Source organism: Myotis daubentonii, chromosome 15, assembly GCF_963259705.1.
Source record: "Myotis daubentonii chromosome 15, mMyoDau2.1, whole genome shotgun sequence".
Taxonomy (NCBI): domain Eukaryota; kingdom Metazoa; phylum Chordata; class Mammalia; order Chiroptera; family Vespertilionidae; genus Myotis; species Myotis daubentonii.
Genome location: NC_081854.1, coordinates 52,743,281 through 52,768,603, shown reverse-complemented (window position 1 = coordinate 52,768,603; position 25,323 = coordinate 52,743,281). Strand labels below are relative to the sequence as shown.

The window sequence follows — 25,323 nt, the reverse complement described above, 5'->3', positions numbered from 1 at the left end:
GCGACCCTTTAATACAGTTCCTCATGTGGTGGTGACCCCCACTTTCATTGTTACAAATTGCACATAATGAAAGCATAGTGATTCATCACAAAAGCAGTATGTAATGATATATATGTTTTCCGATGGTCTTAGGCGATCCCTGTGAAAGGGTCGCGACCCACAGGTTCAAATTTAGGGCCTGACGGTTTCAGTTTCGAGTGGCAAGACCTGACTTGACAGTGTCACTGGTTGATGCTGACTGAATGCTTGGCCCACTCAACCGGATGTTTGCTGCTCCCTCCTGATACACCTGACTCTACCCCACCCCCCCCACCAGGAGGTGCTCAGGAAATGAGGGGTGCTTCTTAGTAGCTACAAAAGCATTACCCAGAGACGAGCCTCTCTGCTCACTGCCCGAGCCCAAGTGCAGAACAAAGTGCCTGGGCAAACGCTTCATGTTATTACGACACAGAAAACAATATGATGATTGTTTCCCAGGCAGATTCCAAAACAATAGAGTGGTTTTGTGTTGGTTTGGGTTTGGATTTTGTTTTTTAGCTAATCCCACTTTCATTCCTTTCAAATGGCAGCGGGCAAGACTCAATCCCGGCATTGTTTTTTACTGGGACGTTTTCTTCGAAGCCACCTTTGTTCACTGCTCCCCCCACCCCCAGTCAGAAAAAGTGGGAAGGGACCTGTCTGCAGGCGGGGGCCTGCCGCCCACCCAGGGTCTCAGCTGGCGCCATGGGAGCCTAGATGAGGAGGTGAGGCCTGTTTATTCTCAGGGCTGGTGCCCCGCCCCAGGGTCCGAGCAGGCCATGGCCGTGATCACCTGAAGCACACGTCTAGTCTCAGTTCTCACTTCTGCACAGGCTCCCTACTCTGACCAAGCCCTGATGGGGCACTGGGCCTGCCCCACCTCGGGTGGGTGGGGCGAGCTGGAGGGGCCCTGAGCAAATGTTTACTGTGCACCTTGGGTGTACCAGGCACTGGGAGCAGAGCTGGGAGCCCTCCAACCAGACCCCACCCTCAGGGAGTCTGATGGGAGAGACAGTGTAGATACCCGAACCCACAGGTCAATAGATACATGATTACCAACTGTGATCACCTTACTCCAGGGAGAGAGCAGGGTACCTTGAGAAAAGAAGAGTAATTGGGGTTGGGGTGTCATTCAGATAACTGCATCAGGGAACGTCTACATATTTAAGCAGAAGTCAAAAGGACGGATGAGAATCAGGCAGGAAAAGAGCATTTCAGGCAGAGAAATGTGCAAAGGCCCTGAGGTCAGAAAAATTTGAAGACAGAGGTTATGAGTTGAGGGAATTAGGAAGAGATGAGGTTCCAGAGGCAGCCAGGGGCCAGATCACCTAGGGTTCAAACCCTCAGCAACAGAGTGGGTTTTATTATTAAAACAACAACAACAGACTACTAGAGGACAGTTATAAAAATTAAAATAGAATTACAGTCTCTATCCCACCTCTGGGTATATAGCCAAAAGAATAGAAAGCAGGGCCTCAAAGATATACTTGTACACCTATGCTCATAACATTATTCACGGTCGCTAAAAGGCAGGAGCAACCCAGGTGTCCACTAATGGATGGGTATATAAACAACACATGGTATATATGTATTCCACAGTGGAATACTATTCAACCTGAGAAAGGGATGACATTCTGACACATGCCACATACAACATGAACTTTGAAGACATCCAAAGTGACATAAGCCAGTCACAAAATTACAAATACTGTATGACTCCACTTACATGAGGTATCAAGAGTAGTCAAACTCGCCCTGGCTGGGTAGCTTAGTTGGTTAGGTTGTGGGTTCCATCCCCAGTCACTTACAAGAATCAACCAATGAATGCATAAATAAGTGGAACAACAAATTGATGTCTCTCTCTCTCTCTCTCTCTCTCTCTCTCTCTCTCTCTCTCTCTCTCTCTCTCTCCCCTTCTCCCCTCCCTACCTCTCCCCCTCCCTCAAATCAAAAGAAAGAGAGTAGTCAAACTCATAGAAGTAGAAAGCAGAATGGCTGTTGCCAGGGGCTGGGGGAGCTGAGAATGGGGAGTTAGTGTTTCATGGGGACCAAGTTTCAGTTTGCGAAGGTGAAAAAGTTCTGGAGATGGGATGTAGTGATGGTTGCACAACAATGCAAGGGCCACAGAACCGTACGCTTAAAAGTGGTAAATTTTATGTTATATGTATTTTTATCGCAAAGAAAAAAAAATGTTTAAGTCTTCCAATTAAAAAGCATTTTAAGTGCACAAGTGGTATGTAGATATGGAAAAACAAGGTAATAAGTGCCTGAAGTTTAGGAAACAGTGATCTGGTCAAGCTCCTTCCTGTCACTGTTGGGACATCTGTCCATCTCAGAGGAGCACAGAATTTAGCTCAAGTTGCACAGTGAACCCGTGTGACCAGGGGCCAGGTGGCTCTTCTTGTCCCTGAGCATCTCCGTGGGGCTGGAAGTGGGTGTGCATGAACACAGAGCCAACCGCGTTGGTGGGCTCTGTTGATGGCAGGCCAGCACCCATTCTCCGCACGGCCACCACGCCTGAGCTCCCTGGGACGGGAGAAGACATGAAGCTCAGGGTAGAGGTGCCATTTGAACAGAGCCTTGAAAAGAGCGATTTGAGAAGGGGCATCATTCCAGGTGGGTGATACAAGAGCAAAGGGTGGATACGAGGATGCTGAGTACGTTGGCTGATGGCCTTGGCCATGTCTCCGTGTTGAGATGCAGCCAAGGCTTGGCCGGAAGGGGCAGGTGCCTGCGGGGCCCTGCCGGTCTCCTCTGGGCCAGTTATTTATTGGCTCAGAACGAGGCACAGGTCAGACTTGGGGTTTGGTTATTTCCTCTGCCTGGACCCTTCTGCCTCTTGGAATAGGGGCGAAGGTTGTTTGGAATGAGAGCTCCAAAGAAAGGGCATTAGGAGGAACTATTTGTTCAGTGATCTGTGGCTCAAATTCCTGAGAGATGTGGCCAAGCCAGGGTTTGGGTGAATCCACCTCATTCTGCCCAGGTGCCCGCTGCACCAGGAGGTCTGCACCGGGACTTCCTGTTGTTTGCGTTTGTTCATTATTCAACCTGCACTCCTTTAGCTCCTTCTCCACATTTTGTGTCCTAGACCCTAGGGATTTGGGGGCAAAGAAGACTCTGACAGCCCTGGCTGGGTAGCTCAATTGGTTAGAGAATCTTCCAGATGCACCAAGGTTGTGGGTTTGACCCCTGGTCAAGAGACAACAAATTAATCTCTCTCTCTCTCTCTCTCTCTCTCTCTCATCAATCAACCAATCAATTAAAAAAAAAAAAAAACTGGTTCAAAGGAGAATATATGTATACAGGGTGAAGCAAAAGTAGGTTTACAGTTGTAAGCACACGAAACACACAGTTTATTCTTGTATTATTATTTTTCACACGAACAACTGTAAGCCTACTTTTGCCCCACCCTACATATCTCACAATCAAGAATGCTGAAGGGAATTTGCTAATAGATGCAAAACTGGCTTCTACCACGGGGTGGAATCAGTCACATCTTACCAATGTTTATTTGCATTTTTATGACCTGAATTTTAAATGGTTTTAAATAATATATTTTACTTAACGCAAATATATTCAAAATGTTGTCATTTAAACATGTGATCAATATAAAAAGTTAATGAGCTCTTTCACGTTTTTTGTACTACGGTCTTCAAAATCCCACGTGTATCTTACTGCTCGGTAGTCACACAGTTAGTGGCTACTACATTAGCACAGCTCCGGACAATACCTAATATTCCATTGAAAGAACGTCCAGGAAACTTTTTGCCTTTTCCAAAGTCTTTTCCAATTTTTTTCTGACAGTTTTTTAATTAAAAAAAAAAAAATGACACGAAGTGACTGTCCAGCCTTGTCGAATGCCTCCAGGGATTGGGGAATGTCACCATCTAACGGGGACCCCGTCTCCTTTCCAGCAAGCCCATTCTTTAAGGAATCCTTCCTTTTCACTTACCCAACAATATCTCGATCCACTCCATCAATAATATTAGTCGTTAAAAAACAATATAAAAACTTCAGGTTCAGAGGACTCGGCAATATAGTTTCGTTTTCGTTATATCTATGTTTATGGCTATTTTTTTTTACTGATGGCAAAGGAAACTTTCCGTTTTTGCTCAGGCTACAATGTTTCCACTTAAAAACGTGTAACTAGTAAAAAGACGGAACTAGTTTTAGATTAACGGCAGGGACTGTGTAGCTGAACTTTAAGCTGAACTACCACAACTGATTCTCAAACCGCGTCACACTGCGCTAGAAACTACATCCTGATTACAGCCACCTTTCCATGCAAGTCAGGATGGCCGAGCGGTCTAAGGCGCTGCGTTCAGGTCGCAGTCTCCCCTGGAGGCGTGGGTTCGAATCCCACTCCTGACAAGACTCCTTTTTCGCTTTTCAGCGGCAACTCCAAATCAACTAGATGATATTTCACACGTTTGGATACTCTTTTAATCTTCTTAAAAAAACAGCTGTTTTCTTCCTAACAGGCATTTTCTTCCTAATGATATTTACTGAACTCCAGACTGTAAAGAGAAAGTCCCGCTCTGTGTACTGTGAAACTTTTATAGCGTAGTCCGATGTACACACTTTCGTTAAGAGTTTGGGAGGAAAGAGAAAAAAAAAAAGCAGCTAATGTCAGGAGTGGGATTCGAACCCACGCCTCCAGGGGAGACTGCGACCTGAACGCAGCGCCTTAGACCGCTCGGCCATCCTGACTGCACGGTTTTACTTTCACCAGAAAAACCTTTCCGGAAGATCTCTAGTCTACGCATGCGCACGTGTATGAAATGGTTGCGTTCGGGGAGAGGCGGAGCATGGCGCCGAGGCGGCGACAGAGGGCGCACACAACTCGTTGAAGAAGAATCTGAAAATCCCAGAGGCCCGGGGCTACTCCGCCATGCATGCATTTGCATTTGAACTTCCCACATGCATTCATTCTGCATGCATGCATGTACTATTCACATCAGTTTTGAATCTTGCATATCTGCAAGCATCCTTGATCTTTCCGCACAACATTTCCTTGTGAGTTTCCTACTGGCTAATAGATCTGATTGCTCCTGGCACCTGTACCCCATTCTCTTTCCAAACGTTCTTCAAAACCGCAGCTTCACATTTATATGTGTTTAACTTGCTCAGGCTCCGGGTTAGCTCGCGTCCCGCAGCCGCACGGCCGCACCCACCCTATTTCTGACCATGTCCCCGGTGCCCAAACCGTGATTGGCGTAAGGCGGGCTCCCAGACAACGTCTGTGGATGAATCCCTGCTCGCCGCCTCCTGCCTGCATTATGTTATTTCGTGACTCATGTCTCCCCCACTCCCGCTCCTAACTCTGGGGGATCCGGGGCCCCACCTTCCGCCCCTTCTTTTCCTAACCCCTTTGTACCCATCCCTAAAATATAAATTGCCCTGGGTATTACAAAAGGCGGCAGCATTTCATTCCCTGCGCATTTCTTCTGTGCCAGGCACTCATTTAGTTGCTGTGTACAAAACAATTTCTGCCTTCAAGATACAGCCCAGCGTGGGGTGAAGGCAGAAAGAGAAGAAATAAGTGAATAAATAAATTCAGGTGCTGGTAAGTGCAAGAAAGAGGATGTGTGAGGATATTTGTAAGAGACTTTGAAAAAAAAAAAAAAAGCCAAACAAGAGAGCCGGTGTCTCGGCTGGGGCACCAGTTGGGCCATCTGATTCTATAGGGGTCTGCACCTGTCATCACCTCTGCATGCGATGACTCCTGTCCCCGTGTCAGGACCCCGTTCCCTGCTCTGGGCATTCGTCCAGTTTAGGCGAGGAAGTCCCCTGAAGTCAGTTGGGAAAGTCTACCAGCATCAGGGGAAGTCCCAGCCTGGCCCTTCCGCGGCTTAGTTCCAAGCCATACAGACGAAGTCAGGCGGTGGACTGGGATTTGGTGCTCAGCCAACCAAGGGGCCTGAAAGGAGGAGTCCTAGAATCCCCGTGATGTTGGCACACGTCTCCACCTCTGCCTGCGTTTTAGTGGATGCCTCCTTCACATCCACCATTTCACTTCATATCCTTAATAGCACCAGGACACAGGTTATCACTGGCCTCATTGTATAGATGGGGAAAATAAAGCTCAGAGAGACCAAGTAACTCACCGGAGTTGCACAGCTGAGCCGTGGAGCCTGACTTTTCTGGCTCAGTACCCTTTCTTGAGAACTACTATGAGTCTCAAATTGTCATAGGTGCTTTCTTTACATTTTCTCAAAAAAAAAAAAAAAAAAAAGCCGTGAGGGCTTGCCAGCTCAGGTGGCAGCCTTGACTTTGAGATGTTATTTTTAGTCCTGTTTTTATTATTGGAGACTTAAAAATGAAAAGATTGGCTTTCCCCCGCAAGCCGGTCCAAGCAGCATGGCCACGTTCCAGGCTCTGGTTTCCTTGGCCATGGGTGGGGACAGAAGCCACCAGGCGCCAGCAGCGAATCCCTGCCAGGGCCCTGGTTTGGGCATCTTACTCCACTGAGGGGAGACCCCAGGGGTGCAGTGGGTAAAGCCGGCTAGATCTCTGCTGGGATGGCACAGGAACTGTCAGTCCCTCTGGAACCAGAGCCAAAGACCACAAGACCCCCATTTTGCATGGAGAGAGGTGGGCAGCCCAGTTCCCCGATCTTGAATGGGTCACGTGGACAGTGGTGACCAGAATGGACTGAGCCCAGGAGCTCACATCCAAGTTCTCTGGATTGCTTGCCATGCCCCCTAGACTTTCGGTCACCCCAGAAAGAGAACCCCAGGAGTGGGAGAGACTGTAGAGCTTGCCACTCTGAGAAGCAAGGGGCACCAGCCAATTTTAACTTGAGGCAGCATATAAGCGTGTGGATTCTGGAACCACCTGGGTTCAAATCCCGCTTCTGCCATTTGCCAGCTCTGTGACCACAGCGGAGTTTCTTAGCCTCTCCGTTCCTCAGTTTCCTTATCTGCAAAATGGGTTTAGGAATAGCATCTGCCTCTGAGGGCTGTTGTAAAGCTACAGAGTTCCCTCATGCTGAGCATGCAGGGTGCCTGGGACAGAATACATGCTTTCTAAAAGCTCAGAAAAATAAAGCAATGCACCATTTCTTGCGCCTGGTGAATATTGTGGGGGCAAGTTGTCACCTGCCAAACTGACTTTGCAGAAAGAGTGTCGACAGCAGCGATGGCGAACCTTTTGAGCTCGGTGCGTCAGCATTTTGAAAAACTCCAACTTAACTCTGGTGCCGTGTCACATATAGAAATTTTTTTATCTTTGCAACCATAGTAAAACAGACTTATATTTTTGATATTTATTTTATATATGTAAATGCCATTTAACAAAGAAAAACCAACCAAAAAAATGAGTTCGCGTGTCACCTCTGACACGCGTGTCATAGGTTCGCCATCACTGGTCTACAAGCTCCCTTCCCGCAAGCGCAGTAGATCTGACTGCCCCCGTTCGAGCCAGCCTCGCTCACCTTTTCACCCTCATCTCCACCTCCAGCGCCCGCCCCCGTCCTGCTGTGTCTGGCCTGTGTTATATTTTGATTGGACAGTGTGGGCCCCGGTGGCTCCCCTGTGAGGAGCAAGAGAGCAGAGCCTACCCAGCTAAGTGTGCAGTCCCACCAGGAAAGAACCCCAAGGATGTCAAAGAGGAGAAGGCTTGCTGGGAAAAGGTAGGCAAAGAAGGACAGGCCCATCTGTGGGGGTGCAGAGGGAGGGGGGCATTCCATGGAGGGGGCGCGGCATGAGCGCCGGCCTGCGAGTGGGACTGAGCAGACATGGGTCTGAGAGCTGATGGTATAGAGGAGCCTCAAGGGTTAAGATGAGCCATGGATTTCTCCAGGGAAGAGGGGGCTCTGGGGAGAGGGCAGTACAAAGGAACAAACAGTCCATTTCCCCTTCAGCCACCAGTTGTTTTCCGTGTGTGTGTCCTGAGGACCCAGCCTTCCGGGGTCTGATCTGGTCCCAGAAACGCAGGAAGCCAGCATCGCAGGCTCTGTCCGAGGCCCAGGCCCATCACGATGGGGCTTCTGAGGAGGGAGAGGGGCGCTCCGAGTCTGGCAGGGGCTGGAGCCAACGACCGCAGGCCTTTCCCACCGGCACAGAACCAGAATTCCAGTATTTCCTCTGGAAATTCTCTCATCCTCAAACAGTCCCGTTTCCCTCTGAACTTTGGGTGCGCGCTAGCTTTCTGACTTCGCAGCGGTTCACCGCCCTCCCTTGGTGGCTGCTGGGTCCGCAGCCTGAAAAGCGCGGCTATGTTTTTAGTCCTGGGAACCTCAGCAAGGGACAGGCCTCGCACCTCGGCCTCAGGTTGCTCAGCCCTGGTAGGGCCGCTTGCAGGAGGCGACCTATCCATGTGTCTCAGTTGTTTCTCTCCCCCCCTCCCCTGTCCCCTCATCCTTTCCTTCCACTCTCTCTAGAAATCAATGGAGAACATATCCTCAGGCGAGGATTCAAAACGAAAAGAGAGAGAGAGCATTGCCGACGCCTCCTTCGTTCCCGGAGGTTTCAGCAGGTGCACAGAGCAAGTGTCTCGGGTTATCAAGCTCCCCATAAACAGGAGAGAGCCCGACGCAGTACTTTGGGGGTCAGGCGTCTGCTTTGCCGAAGGAACTCAGTGCCATCACCTGGGGAGAGGGACTGAGAAAGGCGTTCCCGCTCTCTGGGGGGTCCTGGCATTTCTAATCATGAGCATGTGTGACGCTGATCGTGAACGAGAGATTCGAAACAGGCATGTGTGCCCTGGACGCCCTCGCCGCGTTTCTCAGCCTGGGCCGATGCCCATGGTTCTGATAGGTGCCCGCGGTGGACACGGCCAGGGGCCAGGGCGCGGGGTTGTTTGCCAGGGCACAGGGCTGAGTCTGGGCAGGCTGAGGGGTGGGGGTGGGGGGGTGTGTGTCGCTGCCTAACTTCAGGAAGACAGGCTGCTGGGGCCTGGTCTGCGTTCCTGGCCAAGGAGAATGGAGCCCAGAGACACAGGACGGAAATCACCTGCAGAAACAGCTCCTCGCAGCCGACAGGGTTAAACTGCATGGAAACTTGCCTTTCACATACCTGCCCTGTTGTCCTTCCTTTGATGTTTGTTTTCCTAGCCCGGGCCCTTTCCCAGTGAGTCACAAATGCTCTTATCAGAGGTTATTTCTGGCGAGGGAGGGAGAAGGATTTCGTTTCCCTTTCTGTGCCTTTCAGCGCAAGGCTTGGATTGTCTAACCTTATATGTCTTTCTGTCCTCCTCCCCCGCTCACCACCAGCAGGAAGTCTCCCTTTGAAGTCAGGGTGTTCAGAGGAACACCGCCGTCACTGCTACCTAATTTATTTTTCTAGGTTACCAGTTTATGACAGAGGGTATGACAGGGCCCGGATCGACACCGCACTGAAGAGATACAGAGAGTGGGGTCCAGAACAGAGGGGCTTCTGTTCCATGGAGTTGGGGCTGAGCACGGAGGTGGGTGGAGGCATTCTGGTTCCCAATGCGGAGACTCCTCAAACTCTCCTCTTTCGGGGTTCCCCGGAGGCTGTACGCAGAGGCACGACCGACGAGCTCATGGGCCATTGGGGACCGGAGTCAGCCTCCATCCCGCCTCTCTCTCCTTGGCGACCAGGCAGTGGGACCTTCCTCTATTCATGTATCTTTATTTTTAAAATGTATTTTTATTGATTTCAGAGAGGAAGGGAGAGGGAGAAAGAGATAGAAACATCAATGATGAGAGAGAATCATGGATCAGCTGCCTCTTACAGGCCCCCTGCTGGGGATCAGGCCCCACAACCTGGGCCTGGGCCCTGACTGGGAGTCAAACTGTGGCCTCCTGGCTCATAGGTTGATGCTCAACCACTGAGCCACACCAGCCAGGCACCAGGCTGTCGTTGTAACCACCGCTGCTCTGCTCCTTGGTGTGGGGACATGTAGCCCTAGGAAGGAGGGTGATGACGTTAATACTTCATAGCAATTGTTGTCCTCAATAGGATGCTGTTACCTGATGACGCTGCTTCTTGGGCCTGGCAGGAAGAGGGAGGTTGGGATACAGGGTTCAGGACTGTCTCTGGCCCCGCAGCAACGAAGGCAGAGCAGCCAACCGTCTTCCTCCTTCAGGAAGGTGACTCACACCTTCCGCCCCGGCAGTCCAAGTCCAGCTGCAGATCCCAGGCCCTTGGCTGGCATCGCCGGCAGCTCCCAGTCTCTCTCCCACCAACTGGGCGTGGAGGGAAGGTCCGGGGTGATTTCCCTGGGCGGGGACAGATGGGGCTTTCAGCAGTCAGAGGAGACTCTCATGCCTGGGAACTCTGGAGATGGGGAAACTGAGGCCGGAGAGGGGCAGGCGTTTATCTAAGTGGCACAGGAAGTCGGAGGCCGGAACCGTGAACAGTTCTTGCAGAGCTGAGTGCTGTGTGCTCGAGGCTGGCAGCACCATGATATGGGCCAGGCCCAGGGCCTGCTGGGGAAATGGCTGTGGCTCAGTGTGGAGTGAGGTCACGACTGGGCAAAGACAGCCCGGTGTGGCCACTCCACGGAGGAAGAAGTGGCAGCCTGGTGGCCAGAGGGCGATGCCTGGGATTCTGTTTGGTGGGGGGAGGTGAGTACATCCGGGAAAGCACTGGGGTGGGCCTGGAAGGACGCTCCGGGCCAGGTGGAGGGTGAGGAAGAGCTTTCCAGCAGGAGGGAACAGCATGACCAGAAGCTCAGCGGCGGGGTCTTGCCCAGGGACTGTGAGAGGCAGGCGAATGGAGGAGTCGAGAGCCTAGATCTTGGAATTAGACTCTCTAGGTCTGAACCTGGGCTCTCTCACAGCTGTGGGCCTTGGCAAGCATCCTAAGCTCTTGGTCTGGTTTTCTTCTCTGTAAAATGGGGGGGGGGGAGATTGTTCCCACCTAAAAGGACTTTTGTGAGCATTTAAATAAATTAATCCACATAAGAGAGCTAGGCCCGCAATGACCAACTGCTGCTGTTGACATCATCATTGGCCCAGGAGCGTCCCAGTGTTGTCCAGTGCTCTCTCTTCTGCACTTGGCTCCACCTTGCTCTTTGGGGCTCCAAGACCCCTCCCCCCCACCTCACTCTGTATCTGAGACCCCCGGAAGGGTGGCCTGGAGAGGGGGGTGGATTCTGGGAATAGGACTAGCGAGTGGAGCTTTTGGAAAATCCCAGCTGTAGTATTGGGATCCAGGAGTTAGGACAAAAGAGAAGAGGGGGAGGTGGAAGTATAGAGAGGGGGGCCACTCTAGACAGAGCAGAGCGACACCCCATCCCACGCAGTGGCCCTCTTGCAGGGCAGTCAGCTGGAGAGGGAGGTCACAGATTTATGGCCATTTGTGACACAAAGGATTGGCCCAGGCCTCCTACGCGGGGACATGGAATGTCCAGAAACCACTGGGGTTGGGGGGCAGGAGGAGGGCGGAGCAGCTGGGGCTTCCTGGAGCAGCTCAGCCCCCAACTCTGGTTAGGGGCAGGCAGGGAGGAGCTCAGAGTCACTGGCCCACCTTGACCCGCCCGGCCGTATGGAGCCCGAAGAGGCAGCCACCGTCCCAAGGTGACTCAAGGTCAGTGGGAGAGCCCCATGCGAGCCCCTGTCTTTGAGGGGCAAGATGTGCTCATGGCTGGGGTGGGATACGTGACAGGGACACGTGGGAACCAGGACTTGAGGAGATGGGACTGTGTCTAGGGACCCATGGGGGTCCTCTGCTCTCAGAACAGGGGCTCCTGCTCCCGATGCCAGGCGCTCTGCCAACCTCTGGGATGCGGCTTCTCTCTGGGTGGAGTTTTCTCTGTGGCCGCTGCTGCTGCTGCCATCTCCCAGGTCAGCCGTGGCTCCCACCTCCTCACACCCCTCCCTGGGCATGACTCCTGCTCACCGCTCTCTTCTCCCTGTCAGAAGCACAGCGGGGTCTTGGGGGAGGGGCTGACACCCCAACGTGTTCTCCAAGATGGGTGCTTTCCCGGCAACTGTCTTTCCAACTGAGTAGTGACTTAATTTCAAATTGGTTTATTTATTTTAAAAGAAACAAGTACACCTACTAAATTTATCTTTGAAATCAGTATAACATGTTATCTTAGTCGTCTCCGGTTGCTATGACAAAATACTGGCTGGCTTATCAACAGCTAAAACGCATTTCTCACTGTCCTGGAGGCTGGAAGTCCAAGTTCACGGTGTCAGCATGGTCAGGTTCAGGTGAGGACACTCTTCCGGGTTGAAGGCTACAGACTTAGTTGAATCCTCCAATGGCGAAAGGAGGAAGTGATCGGGCGCTCTGGCTCCTTATAAGGGCACTAATCCCATTCACGGGGCTCTATCCTCAGGGCCTAATTACCTCCCAGAGGCCCCACCTCCAACATCACCATGGGGATTAGAGTCCATAAAGGAAACCCTCCACGAAAAAACGTTTGATAAATCAGACCACATGAAAGCTAAAATTTGTGTTCATCAAAAGACACTGTTAAGAAAGTGAAAAGTCAAGTCAAAGAGTGGAATTTAAAAACTCTTGTCCAGAATATGTAAAAAAAAATACACAAAAAAACTCCTTTAAAAAATCAATAAGAAAACAGACTATGTAAGGGGTCCCAGAAAGGTCAGACATTCTTGAACCCAACTTTCACTAAGAGGATTTTCAAGTGGCCAAAACACAAAACAAAGCCAACTTGAAGTGGTGTTCAATTGCCTTAGTCACCAGGGACATGCAAATGGAAATAATGAGGCACCTACATGCACCCATCAGGATGGCTAAAAAGAAAATGAGACAATGCCCGAGTACAGCTGGAAATTCCATGCACCGCCGATGGAGATGTACACTGGTGCATGGTACATCTGGGAAAAGTCTTTAGCAGTATTTACGAAAGCAGAATGTATGTATGACCCAGAAATTCTACTCTAAGATACATACCTCAGAGAAACGTGTCTAACAAAAGACATCTAGAAGAATGTCCATGTTAGCAGCATTTATAACAGCTCCAAACTGCAAACGTCTGTCAAATGTAGGATGAGTAAATACCATACTTTGTATATTCTTTTTGTTTGGTTTTGTTTTGGCCGGGTCTTTTTTTTTTTTTTTAATATATTTTATTGATTTTTTTTTACAGAGAGGAGGGGAGAGGGATAGAGAGTTAGAAACATCGATGAGAGAGAAACATCGATTAGCTGCCTCCTGCACACTCCCCAACGGGGATGTGCCCGCAACCAAGGTACATGCCCTTGTCCGGAATCAAACCTGGGACCCTTCAGTCCACAGGCCGACGCTCTACCCACCGAGCCAAACCGGTTAGGGCTTAGCCAGGTCTTTTTATTTTATTGTTAAGCATACAGTTCAGTAATTTTTAGTAAATGTACCAAAAAGAGTTATGCAACCATCACCACCATTAAACGAATCACCTTCTCTATAGATTTGCCTTTTCTGGAAATGTCATCCGCACGGAACCACCCAACAGGTGACCCTTTATGTCTGGCTCCCTTTGCTTAGCCTAGCGCTTCAGCGGTTCATCCATGCAGGTACCGGCACTTCATTCCTTTTCATGGCTGGATAGCAAGGGCATTGCATGGGCATGCTGCGTTTTGTTTATTCATTCATCCATGGGTGGACACTTGGTTGTTTCCACCTTTTGCTATTATGAATTATGCTGCTATGAATATTCATATTCAAGTCTTTGTGTGGGCAAATGTTTTCTTTTCTCTTGGGTAGACGTCCCTAGAAGTGCAACTGCTGGGCCATGTAAAAATGTTATGCTTTCCTTCTTAAGAAACTGCCAACCTTTTCCAAAGTGGATGCATCATTTTGCATTCCCAGCATCAATTTATGAAGGGTCTAGTAGTTTCATCCTCGCTACCCGCTGTTATTGTGTGTGTGTTTTTATTATAGTCCTTTTTGTGGTATGACATAGTATCTTACTGTGTTTTCCTTTTCTCTAATGACTAAAAACGTTGAACATTTTATCATGTGCTCATTGGAAGTTCATGTGCCTCCTCTAGTGAAAGATCTATTCAGCTACTTTGCCTACTTTTAAATTGGATTATTTGTCTTGTTGAGTTGTAAGTGTTTATATTTTTAGGTACACATCTCTAAGCAGATCTAGAATTTGCAAATATTTTCTAGTGATTAGATTTTCTTAATGGTGATACCTAAAGTTTTAAATTTTTATGAAATTCAATTTATTAATTTTTTTATGGATTGTGTATTTGCTGTCATAGCTGCAAAATTAAATATTTTCTCCAGAGTTTTGTAGATTTAACTTTACATTTAGGTCTCTGATCCACTTAATTTTGTGACTGGTGTGATGGATGGGATCCAACTTTATTCTATTGTATGTGGGTACCCAGTTTTCCCACCACTATTTATTGGGGGGAAAACCCTATTCTTTTTTCCATTGGATTACCTTGGCTCCTTTGTTGAAAAAATCAATTGGCTATAAAGGTAAGGATTTGTCTCAATTCTGTCCCACTGATCTATATGTCTATTCTTATTCAGTCCCATCCTCTATTACTATAGGTTTATAGTAAGTTTGAAATTGGGAAGTTGTGTCCTCTAACTTTGTTATTCTTTTTCAAGATCGTTTTTGCTATTCTAGGACCTTTTCTTTTAATATAAATTTTAGAAACAACTAGTCAATTTCTGCGCGCGCGCACACACACACACACACACACACACAAGCCTGCTTGGATGTTGCTAAGAATTGAGTTGGACCTATGGAACAAATGGAAGAGAAATTCCCTATAGACAATGAGTCTTCCAATCCATAGACAGAGAATGTCTTTCTATTTATTTTGATTTCTTTAATTTCTCTTGGTAAAGACATAGAATTTTTACTGTACAAATCTTGTACTGTGTTGGTTACATTTGTTTCAAAGTATTCTTTTCTTTTGGCACTGTTGTGAATGAAATTGTCTACCTAATTTTATTTTTAGATTGTTTGTAAGTAGTATGCAAAAATACAGTTGATTTTGTATATTGATCTTTTAGCCTGCAATCTTATTGTACTACTATTATTTTTAGCATTTTTTTTTTGTAGTTCCTTTAGGACTTTCTGCATATAACATCACGTCATCTGCAAATAGGGATCGATTACTTCACTTTTTCTTTTCTTGTTTTTTTTTTATCTGAATGCCTTTTATTTCTCTTTGTTGCTTCATTTCTGGGCTAGAACCTCCCATAAAAAGGTTGACTAAAAGTGGCCAGAGCAGAAATCCCTCTCTTCTTCCTGATCTTAGGGGGAAAGTCTAGTTCTTCATCACTAATTATGGTGTCAGCTGTGGGTTTTTCCTAGATGCCCTTTGTCAGATTAAGGAAATTCCCTTCTATCTTTAGTTGTTGTGTTTTCTATCATGAAAGGATGTTAGATTCTGTCAAATTCTTTTTCCTTCTATCGGGATGATCACGGGAAGGCTATTTGGAGCAGAGAATGAGAAAGTCTTTGACCCCCAAACACCCTGGGAGGGGCAAGTACCACCAATCGCCATTTCACAGAACTGGAGCCCGGGCCCCAGGGACACGAGGCTTGGAGGGCCAGGTGCCAGAGTCCCAGTGTCTGACACAGGCACAAGCCACGCGAGTCACCCTCTGCCAACAGGCTTTCACGCGCCTCTTGTTCGTGGCACACGGACACAGCACACGGGAAACCCGGGAGCCAGGCCACATGGGAGAAGAGATCAATGGAAGGTGCCGGGTTCCTTGCTTTCCTAAGGGATTTCTTCTCGGAAAAGGGCAATTATGATTTCATAACGGGACTTGCTCTCGGAGTCCAGGCCAGAGCGAGCTCCTCGTTTGGATAAATCCTCTCCTGGCCTGGCCACCGTGCCTTGGAGGACGCCCATGCCTCTCAAAGACTGGCTGGCTCCTCTTCAAGCCTGCGTCCCCTTCTTCTTGGACACTCGGTTAGAGAACGTTTCCCAGCCTTCCCTGCGGCCAGGGGAGGCCGTGCATCTGAATCTGGTCACTGAGATGTGAGCAGGACTCGCGCGCTCAATTTCCAGACCTGGACCGTAAAAGCCTCCCGGCCCCTGGCCCTGCTCTGTCTTCCCCTCCTCAGCTCCCTGTGGGTGAGCACAGTGACCTGTCAACAGCCCCAGAGCCGCAGACGGAAGGGGTCCCTGAATCTCATCGGAAAGGTGCCCATTAGTCAAGAGCACCCCTGGTGGACTTCACCTAGTGAGAAACAAACTCTTGTCATGTCTGAGCTTGTTTGTTACGGCATCTGGCTAGCTTACCTGATTTTACCGGTAGGGTTTTGTGTTTTTTTAAACTATAGGAGATCTTTTAAATATCTTCTTTATTGCTTTCAGAGAGGAAGGGAGAGGGCTACTGGGGATCGAGCAGCCCGCAACCCGGCATCTAACCGTGACCTCCTGGTTCATAGGTCAACGCTCAACCACCGAGCCATGCCGGCCAGGCCAGAAGATCTTTACTATCCTTCATGAATTTAATAAATTTTCCAAACCCACAGAAATCCAAACTATCTTCTTATACCTCTGTCAATGGGCCCCAGTGTTTCATCTCCTCCCCCCGTCTGAAGGGATCCTCCTGCCGTGAATCTATCGTCACAGGGAATTCCAGAGGAATCTTTGGGATCAGAGTGGGAGCAGGCAGACCAGGAGCAGAGGAATCGGAGACAGCCAGTATAGACAGTCCTTTGGAGTTTTCCTGCAAAGGTGCAGTAGCAGAGGCAGGGGTGGGGTCAAGGCACCATTTCCTTAAGACAGGGAAAGGACAGCATGTCCCATGCAGACGAGAGTGACACAGTAGAGAGGGGGACACATCGATGATGCAGGAAAGAAACCGGAGAACGGAGGAGTAAGGGCCTTGAGGAGGAGAGGGGATTCGTCAGGAGAGAGGCAGAGGCGTGCCGTGGGTAGATGCGGTGGTTGTAGGCGGGTGTGATCTTCTGCAAACTTCTGTTTTCTCAGGGAAACAGGAGTCACCGTCGTCAGCTGAGCGTGAGGGCCAGGGAGTAGGGGTGAAGGTGGAGGGGAGGGGAGGAAGAATGAGATGGTTTAGGACAGTGAGAGAGCAGACAGCCAGGGCAGCATAGCAAGACCTTCGGGCAGCCGGAAGGACCATTGGTGACCTCGCATTTTCACGTGGCCTGACGGGGGGTTTCTCTCCAGCCGTGTTCACCTTGCAGGGGCAGCGAGTGAGGTGCTGGGTTTCCGCCCGGTTGTGTTTTTGTCAGGAGGTGGCAAGAAGAATGGGAACTGATGTTATTTGGGCAAGAGAGTTGAGGGTATGGACAGGAATAAGGAGAGAAGTAAGGGCCTGAGGGAAGAGCAAGGGACAGGGAAAGGGGGCAGGATCAGGCTGGGTGGGATGGAAGGACGATTGGAATTGGACACTCAAGATAAAGAGCTGGGGGGGGGCGTAGATGGTGGAGGTTGGAAAGCGGGGTTGGAAGCCGAGATTATGCAAGTGTGGCTCCTGGTAATGAGGTGGTCAAGGGCGTGAGGGGCTGAGGTAGGTGGAGGACACGTTCACAGGAGCAGAGGGAGTCAGGGAGTTGAGAGGGGGTGATGGCTGGCACCGTGAATGTGACAGAATCACGTGGGAGAGAATGACGATGAGCCGGGAGCTAAGACTGTCCATGAGGGAGGGGTGACCCTGGGCGTGTGTGAAGATGGCTGCACAGGAGTGGAAAGGAGCCTGACAAAGGAATGTCGCACTGATGCTATGGCCTTGAAAACGCGGGCGAAGTGGAAGGAGAGTCACAAAAGGCCACACGGTGCAGGGTTATACGGAAATGTCCACGGAAGGCAACCTCCCAGAGACAGACAGGAGACGAGGGGTTGTCAGGGGCTCGAAATAGGAGGAAATCAAGAGTGATGGGGGCGGGGGATGAAAAGACTTTGGAATTAGCAGTGACGGTCAGATGCCTTGTGAATATATTAAAAACCACTGAGTCACATCCTCTGAAGAGGCGAGCTTTGCAGCATGTGAGTTACATCTCCATTTACGAGCAAAGACCAACAACTTGGGGTCAAATACACAGTCCTTCTGTGTGGCCCCACCAGCTGGCTTCCGTTCTCTGGGCCTTGGTTCCTCATCCCAGGGGACTGTCGCTCGGGCTGGCCCCGCTGAGATGGAGGCCACACATGGCTCGTCACTCCCACGTGCGCCTCTGTTCCTAATCAGAGGGCAGGGAGCTGTTAGAACACAGCTGGGCTCTGGCGTCGGATCTGAGCACCAATTCGGGCCCCACCACCTGCTCGCTGTGAACTCTCTCGGAGCCTCAGTTTCCTTGTCTGTGAAATGGGGATGATGATGGCGGTCTCTTCTCAGTGTTGCTGGGGGAGATGATGAGATAGTGAACATAAAATACAAGACACAGGTCTAGCATGGGTGTCTTCTTCTTCTCCTCCTCCTCCTCCTCCCCCTCCTCTTCCTCCTCCTCCTTCTCCCCCTCCTCCTCCTCCTCCTCCTCCTCCTTCCTTTTTCTTCATCATCATCATTATTATTGAGGCGGTTGTCATTGTAGCCATTTAGTCTCTCCCATTGTTTCCTTCTTCCTCTCCACCCCTCTCTTCCCATCCAGCCCAGGATTTCCCAATTGCCTCACCGTCTACTTGCCTGGCCCAGGTGGTGGTCTGGACTCAGCTTCGAAGACCTGGCCTCCTGGCCCGCTCTTGCCTCCCTCCTCACTCACAGGGTCCAGACTTGCCAGCCCTGCATCAGGCGCTCGGATAAATGCGCTCATCCTTCTCTCCAGCTCCTGGGACAAGATGGGGTGCTGACCTGCTCCCACCCAGGGACACAGACGGCAGGATGCTCCCGGGAGGCTTCGGTAAGGCTCGCAGCCTGGTGCTCAGAGAGAAATCAGGGGCCCATGCGAGCCCTCTCTCCGGGGGTCCCCCTACCTTTGCTGAAAAGAGGAAGCTCTAAGGCAGCTGCTCTGAGCGGGACTTTCTCTTGGCAAAAGCCCAGACTCTCTACTTCTAGGAATTGGCCCACCGGACGCCCTCCCCAGGGGCTGTGCTGGGGGAGGGTTATCGCCATGATTGAAGGCCTGGGGAAACACCCAAAGTGTCCATCAGCGGGGACTGGCCGCACTCAACTCGCCCGCCCGTGCAGTGGAAAAGCACAGGCCACTGGGAGCTATGGAGCTAAACATCGGTTTAGGGAACCGATCCCAAGCGAAAAAAACACACGGTATGAGCTATGTGCTGGCCTCCCCCACCCTCCCTCGCTCCCTTCCTCCTTCCTTGTCTCTCCTTTTCTTCCATTTCTCTCAAAGGAACACCTTCACAGGTGTGCTTGCAGATGCATAGACCAGCGGTTCTCAGCCTGTGGGTCGCGACCCCTCTGGAGGTCGAACGACCCTTTCACAGGGGTCGCCTCAGACCATCCTGCATATCAGATATTTACATTACGATTCATCACAGTAGCAACATGACAGTGATGAAGTAGCAACGAAAATAATGTTATGGTTGGGTCACACCATGAGGAACTGTATTTAAAGGGCCAGAAGGTTGAGAACTACTGGCATAGACTGTTCTGAAGGAGAAATCCTTAAGCCTGTTTGCCTCTGAGGCAGGGAAATGAAACAAGGTTGGGGAGGGGGGGCGGGGGGGGAGGTCGGAGGCAGGACCATGCCTCTCCAGCCCACCCTTTTTGTGCTGCGTGAATGTCACATTTTATCCCTTTGAATAGGCCAGTTACGTGCGTGGAAAAAGGTCACATCCGACCGAAGGGTATTTATTTGGTGGAAACTAAGTCTCCCCTCCTCTGATGACCTCCCCTCCCCGCCCCCCTTACCCTGTTTCCTTCCTCAGGGGTCACAACGCGGCCAGCTGTGTCTCTTTCCAGCTATACGCTGTGCATGTGTGTAAATGCACGTTCATACGTAACTAAGTACATTTTTATTGTGGTGAAATACATACATCACAAAATGGACCGTTTCGACCATTTCTAAGTACAGTTCAGCAGCACTGAGCGCGTTCACACTGCGGTGCAGCCATCACCGCCATCCATCCCAGAGCTCTTCCATCTTCCCAAGCTGAAACTCTGTCCCCAGGAAGCACGGACCCCCCATTTCCCGCCCCCAGCCCCAGCACCCACCATTCTGCTGTCTCTATGGACTCCATGACCCTAGGGACCTCATGGAGGTAGAATCACACAGGACCTGTCTTTGCACCAGGCCTATTTCTCTCAGCATGATGGTCTCCAGGGTCATCCATGCTGTCGGCTGTGTCCGCGTTTCTTCCTTTTTCAGGCTGAATAATAGGCCGTTGCATGGATTTACCACGTTTTTAAAATCTATTCCTCTGCCAATGGGCATTTGGTTGATTCCACCTTTATAGACTTTTTTTTTGTCTTCACTGGAAGATATTTTCCACTGATTTTTAGAGAGTGGAAGGGAGGGGGAGAGACAGAGAGAGAAACATCGATGTGAGAGAGACACATCGATTGGTTGCCTCCCACACTCGGGGTGAGCCTGCAGCCGAGGTACGTGCCCTTGACTGGAATCGAACCCTGGAACCCTTCAGCCCGCGGGCTGATGCTCTACCCACTGAGCCAAACTGGCTAGGGCTCTATCCCTTTTAATTAAAAAAAGGAATTTAAACAAAAGGAGAAGGAAGTCTGGGGGAAAGAGGACCTGTTTGGGGAGCTTCCCGCAAATCGCAGCGAGCACAGAACGTTCCCGCCGCACCGAGCGTGTGCAGGCGAAACATCCCCTTCAGGGGCACCCGCGGGTGCTTCCCCGCCTTCGCCGAGAGGAACTCCCCTTTCCTTTCTTTGAAAGCTGCCCCTGCCTCCTGCCGGGGAGCTCAGGGCGCCCGAACGCTGTGCCTGCCTCTTGTCCAGCTCCAGGGGGGCCCAGGGCCCTGGGGAGCAGAGGTCGGCCGGTGACACTGTGGCTCACCCAGGGGAAGGGGTGATGGTGGCAGAGGCCGAGGCAGCAGGAAGGGCCTAGGGCCCTGGGAGTCGCTGGGGACGCGGGCGCTCTCCGGGGGGGAAGCCCCTGAGCCTACCCCATGGAGGGCCTCAGCCCTGGAGGGCCCCTTGTAAGAAACCCCCATTTCAGACGAAGAGCCATATACCAGTTCTCTGTCTGCATTTGCAGTCCTCCCAACACAGCCCACTCTTCAAAGAGGACTTCCACATTCAGAAATGCTTCCTCTTTCCTCCCCATGTTTTCATTAGGGAACATTTATATATATATATATATATATATATATATATATATATATATATATATATATATATATATATATATATATATATTATTGATATTTTTACAGAGAGGCAGGGAGAGGGATAGAGAGTTAGAAACATCGGTGAGAGAAGCATCGATCAGCTGCCTCCTGCACGCCCCCGACTGGGGATGTGCCCGCAACCAAGGTACATGCCCTTGACAGGACTCAAACCTGCGGCCCTTCAGTCCACAGGCCGACGCTCTATCCACTGAGTCAAACTGGTTAGGGCTCATTAGGGAACATTTTTAAACAAAAGTTGTTGGAGTAGTTGAGTGATCACAGCCACCACCTACCTGCAGCACTGTTAGCATCTTTCATATTTGTTTTGTCTCTCCCTTTCTCTCTATGGGATATTAATATACCCCCACACACACGTACGCACATGTCCAATATATGCGTGCATGTACACATAATGTGCACATAGGCATACATGTGCACAGGTTATACAATATGCATGCACATATGCATATATGTATGTACATATATACACAATACACCTACACATTCATCTACACATACACGTTTCCTCTGAACATGAACTCTTTGAAGATAAGGGCATTATGACTTTATCCTTAAATACTTTAGCATCTCTTGGAACAAGAACATTCTCCTATATACTCTCTAAGTCTTTTTTTTTTTTTTTTAAATATATTATATTGATTCTTTACAGAGAGGAAGGGAGAGAGAGATAGAGAGTTAGAAACATCGATGAGAGAGAAACATCGATCAGCTGCCTCCTGCACATCTCCCACTGGGGATATGCCCGCAACCCAGGTACATGCCCCTGACCGGAATCAAACCTGGGACCCTTCAGTCCGCAGGCCGACGCTCCATCCACTGAGCCAAACCGGTTTCGGCTCTAAGTCTTTTTTAAAAAATATTTTTTTATTGATTTCAGAGAGAAGCGGAGAGGAGAAAGAGATAGAAACATCAATGGCCAGAGAGAATTATCAATTGGCTGCCTCCTGCATGCCTCCCACTGGGGATTGAGCCTGCGAGCCTGGCATGTGCCCTGACTGGGAATTGAACCGTGACCTCCTGGTTCATAGGTCGATGCTCAACCACTGAGCCACACCAGCCGGGCTTAACATTTGAATAGAGCAGTGGTTCTCAACCTTCCTAATGTCATGACCCTTGAATATAGTTCCTCATGTTGTGGTGACCCCCCAATTTCATTGTTACGAATTGAACCTAATGAAAGCATAGTGATTCATCACAAAAACAATATGTAATTCTATATGTGTTTTCCGATGGTCTTAGGTGACCCCTGTGAAAGGGCCGTTCGACCCACAAAGGGGTCGCGACCCGCAGGTTGAGAACCGCTGGACTAGAGTGTGTTCTGTACCATGCGGTAAAGCTTCTGAGAGTTCTTAGCCTAAAGTCTTGACATTTCCCCCAAGAGGAACTTCGGTTCTGCTTTAGAAGTTTCACGTAAAATCTTCATCAAATGTCACGATGCGGGAGGCGACGACGCAGGACACCACACAGACGGGCCGGTGACCAGTGTGTACATCTAGAAACTACTTCTCCAAGGTATTTGCGCCGGGGAGCCTAGCCTGTCCTGCTGGACTGTACAGGTCCGAGTCGCCCGAACCTCGGCCAGACCTTAACGTTTCAGCGTTATTAACAGCTGCCTCTGGGCAAGTCCAGGTGGCTGGGTTATGACAAATGTATCTTCACGGAGGAAAACCAGGGTCGTCAACCATCGTAAGAATGCCCCCACCACGGCCTCTCTGGTTTGTCACGCAGCAAATCCCACCTCTGTCCCCTGAAATTCCCCTGGTTTCATTCATTACAAGGGGATTTAAAAGACAAAGACCTAAAGAGCACTTTACATGAGCACGCAGCCTCCCTGTGAAACACTCAGCATCTTAAGGATCACCTCCACGTTCTGTCTTCTTCTTCTAGTGCCTTGTGGCACGTGTGGAGGGGGAGGAATAACAGCCCATTCAGAACTGCGCTGTGAGCGGCTGCTTTCGTATCGCTCAGCAATAAGAATCCAGGTGTGTCCCTGAGGACTTCCCCAACCGCCCTTACAGATGCCCCACAACGCGTCTCCCGCCTTTTCCCTTTCCCGGCGTGTGAGACCCAAGGGAAGCCCTGGCGTCCTGCTGGAGCCCTGAGCCCGCTCTGTATCCCAGCCATCCTCCCACGGCTGCTCCGCCAGGGAGATGGCGCTGCCGTGAGCATCAGGGTTGTGGTGTTTGAATTCCTTCTGCAGTTGCTGTCCTGGTTGCTTTTTATCCTGTTTCCTGGCAGAGTTGTCACCTGCTTCGGTTTCCATGCAGTCTTTGGACTGGGTCCTGCCGTTGCATCGACCATTTGATTCTAGTTTTGTTTGTCTTTTTTAATACATTTTATTGATTTTTTACAGAGAGGGATAGAGAGTTAGAAACATTGATGGGAGAGAAACATCGATCAGCTGCTTCCTGCACGCCCCCTACTGGGGATGTGCCCGCAACCAAGGTACTTGCCCTTGCCTGGAATCGAACCTGGGACCTTTCAGTCCGCAGGCCGACGCTCTATCCACTGAGCCAAACCAGCTAGGGCTGTTAGTTTGTCTTCATTCTGCTGGTGACCTCTTCCATCCTTCCCGAGCAGGACACAGGCGTCACAGGTACCTCCTGGACACGTCCCCTGCAACGCAAAACGGCCCTGGAAGCCCTCCTCAGAGCGCTCGCTGCCGGCGAGTGGAGGCCGGGAGGGCCTCGCTCTGCACACACAGCAGCCTTCTGCACTTGGCGGCACCTGTGGCTTGTGAAAACCAAGCATCTTCTCTTGTGGACACTAGCCTTCGAAAATCAGCCATACTTGAGGTGCCACATGCACGCTGACGATCGTCCCTCCTCCTCCTCCTCCTCCTCCTCCTCCTCCTCCTCCTCCTCCTCCTCTTCCTCCTTCTCTTCCTCCTCCTCTTCCTCCTCCTCTTCCTCCTCCTCCTCCTCCTCCACCTCCTCCTCCTCCTCCTCCTCCTCCTCCTCCTCCTCTTCCTCCTTCTCTTCCTCCTCCTCTTCCTCCTCCTCTTCCTCCTCCTCCTCCTCCTCCTCCTCCTCCTCCTCCTCCTCCTCCTCCTCTTCCTCCTCCTCTTCCTCCTCCTCCTCCTCCTCCTCCTCCTCCTCCTCCTCCTCCACCTCCTCCTCCACCTCCTCCTCCTCCTCGACTGCCTCGGCTGGAAAGTTTATCTCCTGCAGGTCTGCAGCTGCTGCCGCTGCCGGGAAGGTGTAGATGCCACTTTTCCTCCGGAGGTTTCTCCCTGCCCCACCCCCTTGACCACATCACTCACCAGAGCGGTACGTTCGTTACCATCAGACACGGCACAGCACAGTTCCTCACGGTCCATCGTCTCCGTTGGGGTCACTCTTGGTGTTGTCATGCTGTGGGTTTGGACAAAAGCATAATGGCGTGTCTCCGTCACGATGGTATCACATGGAGTAGTTTCACTGCCTTAAAAAGCCCCTGTGCTCCTCCTGTCCATCCCTCTCTCCACCCCGCATCCCTGGCAACCACCGATCTTTTTACTGTTTCCATAGTTTCATCCAGAATGTCCCACATTGGCATCACGCCATATGCAGCCTCTTCAGATGGGCTTCTTTCACTTAGTACTACGCACCTGTGGTCCCTCCGTGTCTTTTCGTGGCTCCATCGCTCGTTTCTTTTCAGCATTGCGAACTAATGCCACTCTCTGGGCGCACCACGGTTTCCTGACCCATTCACCTACTGAAGGACGCCTCTAAGTTTTGACGATTATGAATAAAACTGCTACCGTGTAGGTTTTCGTGTGGACATAAGTTTTCAGCTCCTTTGGGTAAATGCCAAGGGCCGTGATCTCCGGATTGCATAGTAAGAGTACGATTCGTTTTGTAAGAAGCCACCAACCGTCTTCCCAAGTGGCTGCGCCATTCATTCGCCTTCCCACCGGCAGCGAAGGAGGGTTCCTGTGGCTCCACAGCCTCCCCAGCATTTCGTGGTGTCCGTGTTGCAGATCGTGGCCGTTCCGATAGGTGTGCAGTGGTACCTCGTTGCTGTTTTAACTTGCCTTTCCCCGATGACGTAGGATGTGGAGCATCTTTTCATTTGCTTTTCTTTTCTTTTTTATTGGCAAAATGTACATGGCATCCAATGTACCATTTTAACCATGTTTAGGTGTATAATTCTGTGGCATTCAATACACTCAATATTCT

The 25,323-nt window shown here is 50.3% G+C and overlaps 2 non-coding genes across 2 annotated transcripts; one reads left to right on the top strand and one right to left on the bottom strand.

The window, feature by feature from the left end:
* The first annotated feature begins 4,306 nt into the window (after window positions 1-4,306).
* Window positions 4,307-4,389, top strand: TRNAL-CAG (transfer RNA leucine (anticodon CAG)). The gene has a single exon. It is a non-coding gene; the product is annotated as a tRNA-Leu (tRNA).
* Window positions 4,390-4,645: 256 nt separating this feature from the next.
* TRNAL-CAG (transfer RNA leucine (anticodon CAG)) lies at window positions 4,646-4,728 on the bottom strand. The gene has a single exon. It is a non-coding gene; the product is annotated as a tRNA-Leu (tRNA).
* Window positions 4,729-25,323: the final 20,595 nt, after the last annotated feature.